This window comes from Saimiri boliviensis, chromosome 13 (genome assembly GCF_048565385.1).
Source record: "Saimiri boliviensis isolate mSaiBol1 chromosome 13, mSaiBol1.pri, whole genome shotgun sequence".
NCBI lineage: Eukaryota > Metazoa > Chordata > Mammalia > Primates > Cebidae > Saimiri > Saimiri boliviensis.
In genome coordinates, this window is record NC_133461.1 from 46,953,773 (window position 1) to 46,968,704 (window position 14,932).

The 14,932-nt window shown below is 34.7% G+C and overlaps 1 pseudogene; it reads right to left on the reverse strand.

Annotated features, from left to right (window-relative positions):
• Window positions 1-925: 925 nt before the first annotated feature.
• Window positions 926-2,426, reverse strand: LOC101036699 (phosphatidylinositol-glycan biosynthesis class W protein-like; annotated as a pseudogene).
• Window positions 2,427-14,932: the final 12,506 nt, after the last annotated feature.

The following is a 14,932-nucleotide window of genomic DNA, read 5'->3' on the forward strand; positions in this document are numbered from 1 at the left end:
AGTCTACCTGCCTATTAGCTTTTCTTCCATTATCTTTATCTGCTTGTTTTCGTATTTCAAGAAAGCACACATGTACCACTCACAGATTTATTTTTTTATTGATTGATTGATTTAACAAATATTTATTGAGTTTCTAATGTGGGTCTTCATATCCTTTGAAATTTTCAGCCTCTAAAGTACTTTTAATTCCTTTATTTGTATTCCTTTCTTGTTTTATTCACCTCATTTCCTTCTTGTTCTGTCAGTATTCCTTTTCACCTTGTTGCCGTCTCAGAGAAGCTGTGATTTGTAATCTATGCTTACCAGTTTCTGCCATTGTCTTTGGATCCCGGAATAAATACAATTCAAATAACAATTCTAGATTGTTTTCCCTTTCTTTTTTTTCATTTAATATACATTTATTGTAAAAGCAATATACAATAAAAATACAGAATAGCATTCTAACAAGTCACAAGGCTTTGTTTCTTCTTGGTTTGTTGTTGAGATACATTAAAATATTAAGCATTGGCTCAGTGTGGTAGCTCATGCCTGTAATCCCAGCACTTTGAGAGGCTGAGGTGGGTGGATCACTTGCGTTCAGGAGTTTGAGAGCAACCTAGCCAATATGGCAAACCCCTACCTCTACTAAAAATACAAAAATTAGCTGAGTGTGGTGGCCCACACCTCCAGTCCCAGCTACTCAGGAGGCTGAGGCAGGAGAATCACTTGAACCCAGGAGGTGGAGGTTGCAGTGAGCCGAGATCAGGCCACTACACTCCAGCCTGTGCAACAGAGCGAGTCTGTCCCAGGGAAAAAAAAATAAAGCATCACTACTATTATTTTATTATAAAATATGGTTAGCACTGTTGCCAAAAACACATTTTCTTTGCAATGTAAATTTTTCCTCATTAAATATTGCCCAAATACTTACAGATCCTACTGCTGATCACCAAAATTTTATAGTCTTATCTTGCAAATACAGTACATATACAATAAAACAGTTAGAAAACATATAGAGATTGACCACAAATAAGGCCCACAAGGTACTGCTGTGTAATGTACCTACCATCAGGTTACTCAGACCAGTTGTTATATTTGACAGCAAGAAAAATATTAACTGTTTCTGTTTAGAGCTGTGATTAAACAAAGACTGGGTTCTCTTCTTTCAGTTTCAGGGACTAGAGATTCTGAATGCTTTTTATTTGTAACAGGTGACTGGATAAGTTTCCAAGAACATGGTACTAGAGCGCCTTTAATTAGAAATTTGGCAAAACTCAAAATTATATCACCCGGTAATAAACTACTAAGAAGGATCAGGCTAGAAGCAACTATCCAAATACAAAAGGCTAAATTTGCCATTCTTAGAGATACTGATTCTACATTTACTTGAACTACATAAAGAGATATAAAGAGGCTAATAGCTGCCAGCAAAAGACAACAGGTTACTTTTATCAAGCCTTTGATATGTGATCTGTTCTTATGCACATACAACCCTGTTTGTACACCAGCCATGTGTATTGCCACATACCCCAGGGTAGAGATTATTCCTTTGGGGTTGGCATTTAATAGACCAACCTGTGTGCCATTACCATCAGTACCATATAATATTAACCTCTTTAGTGGGGTAAAGTCAAGTGCTAGCTGTTATAATACAGTAATGCTGAGGGCAATAAACCAGGACTTATTTAGGGGAAAAATAATCAAAAGCAGTGGTGTTACTAATTTCACAACTATTACAGTAAAGAAAAAGTTCCAGTGAACTCCATACTCAGTTAGATGTTCCTGATAGCCTATTGATTTTATAATGGCTAAACATCCAATTCCTAGAAAGATCAATAAACAGAGTACAATGAGTTTGTAAAGTAACACAATTTGGACCCTTCCTTGTATTTTCTCCTCCTGATCTCTAGACAAACCATTGGCAGTCCCAAAAACAAAGCCACCTACTCCAAAATCCATTGCTCCTGTCCCATAGAGCTCAGTTTTGGCAAATCTTCTGGGAAAAAAGTGGGAAGTCCACAGCCAAAATAGCAATAGCAGTAGATGCACTGGTAATTACATGGAAACAGGAGGTAGCTGGATTTTACACTGATGTTCAAGAATTTTTCAAGGATTTTCTGGAAAAGAACTCTGGCATAGCAAGCCCTCCTTCAGTATATTTGATAGAACAGCCTTGCCCCAAAGATAATTACACTGAGAAGCTCGAGGAGAATAAATGAAGCCCAAATGGTCAAAGTGGCTACCATGGGAACTATTAGGACAACAAAGTCAATGAAGAATCCAATTTTCCAAGTATGTGAAAAAGAACACATGTGCTGTGAGAAAATGATCAGGAATCCTCTGCACAGGATACAGAATGCAGGAAAGCACAATACCTGGGTGATTTCCAGCACGGTGGTTCCATTGAGGTTACTGACAAAAGCTTCCTTCATCTACTTTTGAGACATTTTTTTTCTTCCTTTAAAAATAAGTTCTAGCTGGGAGCAGCAGCTTATGCCTGTAATCCTAGCGGTTTAGGAGGAGAATCACTTGAGGCCAGGAGTTCAAAATCAGCCTAGGGAACATTGCGAGATTCCGTCTCTCACGTGCTCCAATGGTGTCTGAGACTTCGGCAGAGGGTCTACGTGGGCCCAGCCACCGGACTCGCCCTGCATCCACCAAACCATGTGGGCACCAACCCTGTTTTCCCTTTCTATAAATGAAGAATTTAAAAGCACATTACTGGTTTTTTGTTTCTTTTTCTCTATTTACTTTTGTTTAAGATAAAGATCACTTCTAACTCAGTATTTGTAAAATCGGAGGCTGGTCTCTTTCTCACATTTTAGTCTTCTTTCTACCTTAGGAATGGGAAGATTATATACTCAGATCTATTATTTGGGAGCAGATATATGCATCTCATAATTTAAATTTTCTTGCAGGCTTTCAATAGTTAATTATGCTCTACTGTGCTGGCATTTTCCCCTATATTTTAATGGCTTTGTTCTCACTCAAACAATTGGTGTATAACACATATAGATAGCAAAGGTCTGCCTTTCTCCACCAGCATCAACACATTTTAGTTTTAGGGACTGAGCCCTTGCAAATCAACATATAAATGATAATCCCCATTTCAAAACCCCTCATTTATAAATATGTCAGCACTTTCCACATTCATCTAATATGAAACTACTTATGATAAAATTTTTAATGAAATACTTTGAGTTTGTCAAAGTCATTATCAATTTAATCTCAAAGAACAAACATAAATATATAAAATGATATTCTCTAAAGAATGGTATCAAATATGAAATGGTTCAAAACAGTCTGAATATTCATTAAAGAGACACTAGCTAAATAATGTGTGGCAGTCAGTGTTAGAGGTATTGTTTTTGTTTTTGGGGTTGTGCAATGAAATGTGTGTGCTCAATTTACCATCATTAAGCATCTTTCACCAGAGGCCTTATATATATTGTTCAATTTCTTGAGATACAGACATATCTTAAGAGAGATACTTCTGATACCTACTACTTTGAGTATTTGAAATGTGATAGAAAGTAATTACCACAGGTATTCTGTCCTTTGATAACTATAAACTTAGGTATTTTCCATGATGCAACCAGCAGGAAATTATTCTATATATTTTGTAGCCATCTACAGGAAATGTTATAAATTTCAGCTCTTCCTCTCCATTTTGCTTTTTAATGTAATTTACCTATTTTTCTAAAAACCCTTCAAAATCTCTAATCTGCTCATCCCTCTTCACATTCCCCTTGTGCTTTTCAGTGCTGTCTTATTTATTCTTTTATGTAATTTCTAAGTTCCATGTCAATAAGATTTTGGTATGGTTGGTAACAACACATGTGCTCACTCTACCACCTTGAACCAAACTTCTAAAGTTACTTTGATAAGTAAAAAAAAACCTTAAAATTCTACATTTTGAAAAAAAAAATGGAGCATATAAACCTGAAGTTATTAAATATTAAAGTAATTTTTAAAATTAAAACAGATTCTTTCACTAAAAGGCTCTGACTCAATTTTAAAGGTGCCATATATTAAAGAGTTTAATATTTTAAATGAAGTTAGATAGATAATGTCAACAAATGAAGCTGAGTGTGCATAAGAAATGTGGGTAATGGTGGACTCTGTGGCATTCAGATTCACATGCAGTCTAAACAAAAATGACTTCTATCTGGATTCTGCCAGCAGATACATCTGAGCTCTGGTGTACACAGAGGCATAGCCAGGTGCTAACATTGGGGACAAGCATATGATGGGGAGACCAGACCCTGGCTATGCAGTGCAGGACAGTTTTAGGTGTGAGAATGAGCACATCAAGAGCCTTCTCTACAAATCACACAGTCTTGCTTCCACATTGCTGTTTGTTGGTTTTTTTTTCTGTCATCTTTCATTATAATCATAAAAATTGGTATGTTGATATCTAACTCTAAAAAAATTCTGTTAAAACATCACTTCTTAGCCAGGTGTGGTAGCTTATGCCTATAATCCCAGCTACTCAGGAGGCTAAGGCAGGAAAGTCGCTTGAACCAGGAGGCAGAGTTTGCAATGAGCCAAGATCATGCAACTGCACTCCAACCTGGGTGACAAAGTGAGACTCCATCCCAAACAAACAAACAAAAACAAACAAACAAAAAACCCCACACACAGAAAAACAAAAAAATGTCACGTCTTTAGAGAATGTGCTCTTTCTCACTTTTAAAACAATACCGGGTGCATGTAATACATCAAAGAAAAGTTGCACAAACACAAGCTAGAGGCAAGAAACTCTTCATTCAAGACTATTGCAATAGAAGAGAGGGATTGAACTAATGTTCACTAAGCACAAAGCGGACTGGATTTTAGGCATTGGGGTGAGCTAGTGGAAAAGTACTGGTGGACATTAGGGAGAAGGTTGGTCAGTGTGATTACGATGTCTGTGTTTGCTAATTGTCAGTTACGGAATAGCTAATTGTCACTTATTCCATAGAGACTGAGAGACAGAGGCACTGTCTTTCTCAGTGATTACATTTCAAAGGAAAGGTGCCCAGGTCCTTGAGAAAGACATTTCCTGAGTTCTAAAACTAATAGAAGATTTACTTCTCAAAGGGGCAGACACAAACTTATAATTGCAAATTTTCTTAAGTAAATGCTCTAAGATACAAGAAGCCAGGAGTTGAGAGCCAGGAAGAAGTCTATCTAATGTTTAGTCAATTTGAGGAGAATGTTAAGCCCATCCCGGGCAAATGAAAGTATGTGGTGATATTTAAATGGATTATATGTATTTTCCATGCAATATGCTAGAATATTTTAAACAAGCATATTATATTTGCAAAAAAATTATTAAAATTTTATAAGTAAAATTATAATAAAATATGTCAGTGATAACAAGGTCATTATTATCATCATAGATGTACATAATGAAGTAAAATAGAGAAGTCTGGAAAACACTTAGAAAAAAAAACTTAAGGCATATCTTATTATTTCTTAATATTTTCAGCACCTTTAGAGTGTTCAGCCAGCTAACAGAAGGTTGTAATGGTTGGATTTACATACAGAGATGATCGATTTTGAACTAAAAGCTTAAAATGAGATCAGAACAAGTTTTTCTTCTTTTCTGGTTTTTAGTACAATCTCAACATTGATAGAAACATACTTTATTTGTGTATTTTAATCTTTACATTCTTTTGATTACAGTTGATGATTATAGATTTTAAAATAATTGGATTAAATATGTTTGATTGTTAGCTATTTGAATAGACTCTGAACACTGTATATAAATATAGTATTATTTGACTATCAACCTTATTTATGTTTAAAGTTTGATCCAGCAATTTCACTGGTATATACTCAAAGGGAAATAAATCACCGTATCAAAAAAACCCTGCATTCCTATGCTCCTCACAGCATTATTCTCAATAGCAAAGACATGGAATCAACCTAAGTACCAATAGCGAAGATAAGGAATCAACCTAAGTGTCTATCAGTGGAGGACTGGATAAAGAAAATGTGGTATATAAATATCTTTATCCAATCCTTTAGTCATGAACACTTAGATGCAGAGATATATACACGCATCATGGAATACTCTTTAGCTATAAAGATAATGAAATCATCTATTTTGCAACAACATGGCTGTAACTGGATGCTATTCTCCTATGTGAGGTAACAGAGGAACAGAAAGCCAAATATACCACATTTTCTCACTTCTAAGTGGGAGCTAAACAATAGATACATATGGACATGCTGAATGGAATAATAGACATTGGAGACTCTAAGAGGTGGGAGGGTGGGATTGGGTGAAGGTTGAAAAATTTCCTATTGGAAACAATATTCACTATTTAGGTAATGAGCACACTGAAAACCCAGACTTCACCACTACACAATATATGCATGCAAGAAATCTGCAATTGTACTCTCCAAATATATAAATATTTTTAAAAATGTACTTTTAAGTCAAAGAAACTCTCTAGACAGCACAATTGAATGTCCACACTTATAAATTAATAAAGAGGACACAGGGTATGCAAAATTATTCAATTCAATTCAGCCCAAATTTCCATCTAAATATCTTCCACCTTTTTAGTTTTCTCTTCAAACAAGTTGCTCAGTGCAGAGAAAGAAAAGTGAGTGGAGGTAAACAGTAGCTGTGAGATAAGAATGTGTTCCTTGCTTGAATTTATGTCTTGTGTCTGTAATTTCTCTGATTCTCATGGACCTGTTTTCATACCACATCCTCTAATGTCATTTCATCTCTGTCCTAGTCATCACATCAGTATACTACCTTTGAAATTTTGTTGATGTAGTGCTGACATAGTTTGAATATATGTTCCCATTAAATCTCATGTTGAATTGTAATCCCCAGTGCGGGAGGTGGGTCCTGGTGGGAAGTGTTTGGGTCATGGAAGAGGACCCCTCATGGCTTGGTGCAGTCTTCATGATAACAAGTTCTTGCAAGATCTGATTGTTTAATGTGTTTGGAAATTATTTAGGAAAAACCTCAAGACATATCTTATTATTTTGTAATATTTTCAGCACTTCTGGAATGTTCAGCCAGCCACCCAACATTCCCTGTCTTATTTCCACTCCTGCCATGTGAACTGCCTGTCCCCCTTTCACCTTCCATCATATTGTAAGCTTCCTGAGGCCTCTGCAAAAGCAGATGTTGGTCCTATGCTTTCTGTACAGCCCCCAGAACCATGAGCCAATTAAATATTTTTTTTCTTTATAAATTACCCAGTCTCAGGTATGTCTTTAAAGCAATGTAAGAAGGGCCTAATACAAGTTTCGGTTTTGAAGAATCTTTCTGGGGTAGCATCTATTGGCCAGCTGGAATCATGGAGAAGAGGGACACACTTTCAGTGGTGGTTTTAGTGAAATGGGCCTTTTATACAAAAGGCAAGAAACATGTCTAATCTTCAGTGCTTTAGCGTAGCCTTCTTCTTGATAAATCTTGCTTCTTACCTTCAGGATACAAACTCTTTGAAAGCTATTTAAGAATCATTTCTGCCCCACTAAACATCCTTTTTTGTTTGTTTTTAACATTTTCTTCATTGTAGAATTTTTCAGGTAAATGCTGATTAAGCTTGCTTCTACTGTTGTTTATGTGTGTAATTTGATTTTTATTGCTTTTATTTTTTCAGAAACTCTTGACTCACTCACTCTTAATCAATTTTATCCTCTTTCTCTAATTGCATTCTAGCCCTTGTCCTGATTGATATGTTTCTATAAACTCAATAATTAACTTATTGCTGCTCTAATCAAGTGTTAACATTTGCCATTATAACTCAATAATACAATTAGCCCTATTAAAATGCTAAAATAGTTTGCTTTTTCATCGTTCAATTCCTGAATATGGCTAATTGTTTTCTATCCCAATAGATCATGTGCCAAAGATTTGAATTTGCTTCTTTTTTCTGTGTTCTCAAGAATACAAAAAGTTCTTCATGCTTTGGGAAGAATTTTTCTCTAGGCTCCAAAATAAAACTCTTCTATGAAACATTTTGTTTAAATCTATACTTCTCTCAATTTCTTCTTCTCTTTTTCTATCCCTTTAAAAAAATCTGTGTATCATTTTACTATTTCTTATTTCATCTCTTTGTATCTATCCATTAATTGGCCCAAGATAGAACTGAGTTATATTTAAATCAATTCTTACATTTTTAATAAACTTGCATATCCTTCGTAATTTGTTTTTATTATAGTTTTTCTCGTTTTTCTCCAGAAACAAACCAAAGTTCAAACAGCAATGAAGTCCAAATTAGGCTGAAGTCTCTTTATCGATGATTTTTTCATTTATTCTGTGATTTGGGAGATCTATCCCTTAGTCCCTATAGTATAGAAGCTCTTTACTTTGCTCTCAGTTTATTATTGATGACTGGTAAACCTCTGTTGTGTTCATATGATGTCAAATATGGTTAGAGATGCCAGGGAATAATGAATGTGATTGGGAAGTAGGCACTTCAAACCACTGAGAGTTGTTAAATATAACACTAACTTATGCATGGGCAGAATTATTGCAAATGGGTTGTTACAGAGTCTGACACTCCACAACATGAATGCATGTTAGGGGCTAAAGAAAGAATACAATTTTATATTCTCAATTCATTTAGGGAAACATTTGTCATATAACTTCATAAGCAGTTTTCTTTGTTAGTAATAAAATTGACTTGGACAGGCATCCCTAAGTAAATTAACATAATTAATATGTTTTTATTAATACAGCCAAAATGTTTTCCTCCCAGAAGATTTGACATACACCAAGCCTAATAGCACTTGGCCACCAGCACAGTGTAACTGTGTCTCCCTCTCCACCTACTGCCACATCCCCAGTAGTATTTGTACAATGAGATTTCATAGGCAGTGCTGTTCAGTGACTGAGAATGAGAATATGAGATATTCCAGTTAAATGAATGCGATAATTAATAACTTACACTGAGTGTCCACTTAGTTCAGAACACAAGGTACTGTGTGTGATCATAAATGAATGGAACTAAACAAATAATCTCTTTCTGCCTCTTAGGAGTTTCTAGTCATGGTAAAGAGAGGTCAAATATTGGGCCCATGCAGGAAGAGAGGGCAGAGGTTAGACAAGGCCCCAGTCTAAGATGGACAAAGAATAAGTCAAGATTCAAGAAAGCAGAATGGAGTTGCCACTGATGAAAAAATACAGCAAGATTTGTATATTACTAAGAAGCACTGTGACTCATCACTTTGGTAGCATCTTAACCCTTTGTAATTTGTATGTTCTGTCCCTATTAAGTATAATACAGAAGACATTTGTTAAGTGCATGCTGCTACATATAATATGTGATTGTGTCTCAATGATGCCACAGTGGTGAACAAAAGTTTGTATCTTTATCTTCAGAAATGAGTATCTTCTTCTCTCCTTCTCTCTCTCTATACACGTTCACATATATATGTGTGCATTATATATACATACAAGCAAACAACCACATAATGCAAATGTTGACTAGTACAATATTCACGATTACAAAAAGCAGATTATGGTAGCACAGAAGAAGGAACAAGTAGTTTCCGATAAGATAATTAAATTTGTATTTTGAATCTCTGTATTTCTGTCATTGTTTAGAAAAATATCACACAAATATTATTTACAATGGGCAGATAGAATCACAAATCCATGTGCCATCAGTGATCAGCAGAATAATGATTCAAAAGGGATTTTCTGATAACAGACCACCACCTAAGTATCTAAGAGGCAGGTGGGAAAGGGTGGTGTGGGTTGTGGACAAGAGGTGAACAGGAGAAGATGAGCAACAGAATACTGATGGGAGCTACTTTGTGCCAGCTTGCACAGAAGAGAAGAGGAGTACTACTGAACGTATTTTATTTAATGCAGTCATCCCAACAACCGTATGGCTTAGGAATTTGTCCCTACTTTAGAGATGAAGACACAACTTCTGAATAATTTGCTTGGCTAGGAAGAAGCACATAGAATATCTGAGGGAAACTTTAATAAATTAGAAACCAAGGGACAACTTGCAAAATTAAGTGGCAACATATTTATTCACATAGATTCTTGGAGGAAAGAGAAGAAAGTAACTTTTTGGTACTGATGATAAGAGTAGTTTAAACTTATGTGTAGAATATAAGATGAGAAATGAGGCAGAGAGAGAACTAGACTAGGAAGGAGGGTCTTCGGGATTTGAATGAAAATAATCTGAAAAGTCAAGGTAAATCTATTCTCCTCTTCTGTGTTCTGTGAAGAGAAACTCTGGGCTTTTCCTTGTGTAGTTTACTTATTGTTTCCTGACGCTATGGTGAAATAGTATTTTTGTATGCTAAATGGTTGGTCTAAAGATATGGTTGGTGACCCAATTATTAAGAAATAGATAGTAAAGAACTGAAGTGTCAGTGCTGTGCTGCTAACACAGTAAATAATGGGTCTTTCTTTTTCCACCGCACTCAGAGAATAGCGTCAAAATGAGCACAAGAGGACATGCATGGCACATACTCCTGTCATTTCACCCTAGCTTTCATGCAGAAACTAGTTCACGTGATAGATATTTTAACTATTTTGTGACTCATATAAGCCAGAATTGTGTCCATAGGAGCTATCTTTAACTATGCTAATGGCAAAATAAAATAAATTGCAAAAATATGAATAGCCTGATTTTATTGGCTAAAAGCTCCACATTCAATTCTTAAATGTTTTCTGTGTGTTATAGATTTAGGGGGTTCAGTTGTCATTTTGTTACATTGGATATACTGTGAAGTGATGAAGTTGGGGCTTTTAGTGTACCCATTACCCAAGGAGTGTACGTTATATTCAATAAATAAAGATTCCATTTTTTTGATGTGTATTATTTGTAAAGTTTCTTGTGTAATATGGAAATATGGCTAAGGGGTCAGCATCTTCAATTATTTATATGGATTTAATAGAAATAGTCAAGCTACTCAGTTTTTATTATTAGCCCAACAATTTTAATGACTGCAGAAAAGATACTTTCTGTGATATATATAGGCAAAAACAACAAGAACAGCCAAACCCAAAAAACCAAAAAGGTTTTAGCGTTTCTTTTAATAGCCCCAGACCAATTATTTAAGATGTATTACTACAATATAAAGTAAGTGTCAAAGCAAAGGACATCCTTATTTTCAGAAATTGAAAAGAGAAAAGAGTTGATGGTAATCTAAGTGTATTTGACTGAACCAATATCTTTACTTAGATCATCTTCAAAGAACATAACATTCTTTGACAGTCTATAAAACTCTTCATGAATTTGAAATTGGAATACAAAATTACTTTATTTCCCCATAGGCTTCAGGAGTTCTCTACTAGCAAGGCAGTCTGTATATACACTCTGTGAAATCTAGCTTAGGTGCCTATGATTTTTTTTTTCTGCTTTCTCTGTTGGAAAGAGAGAACAAGTAGCAGATGCATAAAATCACTCTCATGTTTGTCGATATAATTTCTGAGGAATAAATTGACAACAAAGAGGAGTTTAATGCAAGACAAAAAATTGTACTCACTACCTTTTATTTTGTCTTTAAGGCCTCATTTCTTAATATAAATTTCCAAGGTTAGGAATTTTCCCTATTGTATTCACTGCTCCATCCCCAGGCTTTGTAACATTGCTTGGCACATAGAAGCATTTTATAAATATTTGCTGAATGAATGAATAAGTGAATTAACTTGTATTAGTCATATGTAGCTACTGATACTTTTCACCATACCATCAAACCAAATAATTAGTGAAGAACTAAATTCACTGCAGATTTAGAGGACGGACATATACATGGTGAAGTTGTTAACAGTGGAAAGAAATGTTGGATCATATCGATTTGTACAACAAAATAGTATTATTGATTTTATTATTCACTTTTCTTAATGTCTTTATTTTCTACTGTATCCTTCATGAAATCTCTGAGCATTGAAGTATTTAAATTTTAAAGCCTTCTCAGAAAGGGAACTGGATGTCATGTTGCAGTGTTGGAGTTCCAGAAGGGGAAATCTTGACTTAAAAAAGCAATTTATCAATTAAGAAATAAAAGTTGATCTAAGAAGAATTCTACATTGGTGGATGTTCCAAATAATAATTCTAAGAGTTCTTCCAATTAAAACTTTAATTTTTTTTTGTGGATTCCTTTCTGGTTTTTTTTTTCATTGTTTCTTTTGAATGCCTACATATTTTGTTTCCCCCAAATATAATTTAGCTGATGTTTCTGAACTACCCATTTTTACTATAAACTTCTTAAGGGCAAGGATTATGTCACGTATGTCATGTACTTTTGTGGTATCTTCTATAGAGCCTAGTCTAGTGTGGTACATAAAAGATGTTCTAAGTATCTATTGATCATTGACTAGTTGAAGAAGATATGAGAGAATTTTGTTATTATTTGAAAGAGGCTATAGGTACTTTGCTTTTATTACCGAATTTGATCCTGGCGACAATGACAGGAAATAAGTAATAGAAATGAAATCAGAATCTAAGCCCTCTGAATGTATTTCTGCATAATCCATAAAATTGAAATACTTATGCATCAGCGTTTCTGATCTGAAGTTTTGAATAAGTACTTTACTTTTATATGGTAATACAGTTCTTTTGGAATCTGTGCTTTGACCAAGTCATGTACAGGGATGTATATAAATTGTGTGTGTGTGTGTGTGTGTGTGTGTGTGTGTGTGTGTGTGTTATTCTTCCTAGGCACTCCTTAGACATTGGTGAAGTAATATTTTTTCTTACATGTTGGATGTTTGGTGAAAGGAAAAATTACAGAGAGAACATATATTAAACATGACAAGTTTTGACTCAAAATTATTATGAATGCCAAGAATTGTCATAGCTAAATGATTTTATCTCTTTTTAGTTCCTTGAATTGAAACAACTGTGATTTAGCTGGGCAAAAGTAAAAGACTATTTTGTTTAAAAGCTGTTTTCACCACCTATTACTTTTTTCTATTAATTTCCAAGCAACATAAAAGCAATTTAAAACCTACTTAGTAAGTGCTTTAGAAGTATTTAATAAAAATACATGTTTTTATTTTCAGCTCTCAATCATTTTATTACACATGGACTCTACTAGCTTTTAATTTTGACAATTATTATAAAAACAAATTTATCCAGAGAAATAAGGTTAGTCACCTATTGTAGGCAAAATTTAAAAACTTTCTTTTTGCTTGCCCGGTTTGATATTGGTATGGACTTCTGTTTATCATTTTATTTTTCAATGTGACCCTGAGGTTTTGCTAACAGTGTTTAGAAACTCTTGTCATTCTTCATTTTGCAGATGGTCATTTATGTTATTATGCTAATAAGTTGAATAAGTTTAACACTGGCCTAGGAGTGGATTTGAGTAAGCTTCTGGGAAACCTCTGCAAATTCACAAAGTTAATGGCTTGACCTCCCAATTCTCCAATGTAAAATATGCTATAATGATTTTTCAGTCTCTTAGCTCCCCTGCATTTCTACAAAAAATAGCTTCCATTTACTTCAAATGACTTGACTCCCTTATAATCTAATTGTAAATGAATAATCCTTTATTTATCTTCTCAAATTATTCATGTCTGTATTTGGTTAAGGCACTTCTTTGTCACAGAGAAGGAAAAATTTCTTAGCAGATGTTCCAAATAAAGACAGTGAATTCTTTGGAATTTATGACTCCAGGAGGATATTTCAAAGTGGCAGCTCATGTATTTGAGCAAAGATCCAAAGAAGAAATATGATAAATACTTTCAATATTTATTTATTTAGGCAGAAGGTTAGTGATGTGGGAGGGCACGCAATGTATAATAGTTTGGCATGCACCCCTTTAAGAATTTACAAAGGAGCAGTTGAATTTTAATTTCTTCACTATCATGACAGTCTGAAGATTTCTTTTTAAATTGAAACTTTGCCTATCAGTTTACATTTAAAGCTCATTTCTTTTTCTTTTTCTTTTCTTTTTTTTTTTTCTTTTCTTCTTTTTTTTTTTGGGACGGAGTGTTTTGCTCGTTACCCAGGCTGGAGTGCAATGGCGCCATCTCGGCTCACCGCAACCTCCGCCTCCTGGGTTCAGGCAATTCTCCTGCCTCAGCCTCCTGAGTAGCTGGGATTACAGGCACGTGCCACCATGCCCAGCTAATTTTTTTTTTTTTTTTTTTTTTTTTTTTTTTTTTTTTTGTATTTTAGTAGAGACGGGGTTTCACCATGTTGACCAGGATGGTTTCGATCTCTTGACCTCGTGATCCACCCGCCTCAGCCTCCCAAAGTGCTGGGATTACAGGCTTGAGCCACCGTGCCCGGCCTTAAAGCTCATTTCTTAATGAATATTTACTCATTCAAAGCCAATACTTTGGTAAACTGGTGTCAACCTAAGGAATGATTTTACTATTTGTCTGCAGCTGAAATCAATGCAAACAGGGATAAAATAGAGTGATGTTAAATTTATTATGTTGGTTCAAAGCTGTATTTTTTGTCAGAATATAAAAAACTATTATTAATAGTTTAGGTTTTCAGTAAGTTATTTAAATAATCACCAACTTTGGTAAGAACTGATTTCGAGACATCAGTGGCATTCTTTGTATTTATTAAAATGATAGTAGCAAATCCCCTGATTTATGGCTCTTTGGTTGCAAAAAGCATCATACTTCTGGAACAATCACATTACAGGATTTATTCTAATAGGCTTTTAGTCTTAATTATTTTTCACCCACTCTTCATCTAGGAATTTACCTAGCAACACATTAATTATTGTATAAGAAGACTCAATAAATATCAATGTGCCCTGACAGAGGAAAAAGGGAAGATCAATTTCTTGGTTCTTTTGAACCAGAATCTTTTCTTTAATGGATTACTTAAAGTTGTTCACTTACCTTAGTGGTTTCTCACCAGCATCTTTATTATCTTTGAGTTTTAGGAGACAGATGATGAAAGGCTGGTTTTACGACAGTTGTTGCCTTATGTAAGTGTTTATTCAGAACTGATATTAGTATTCTTAATCTTTAGCTTCCTGGCTCTGGGAAGAAATCATTCAC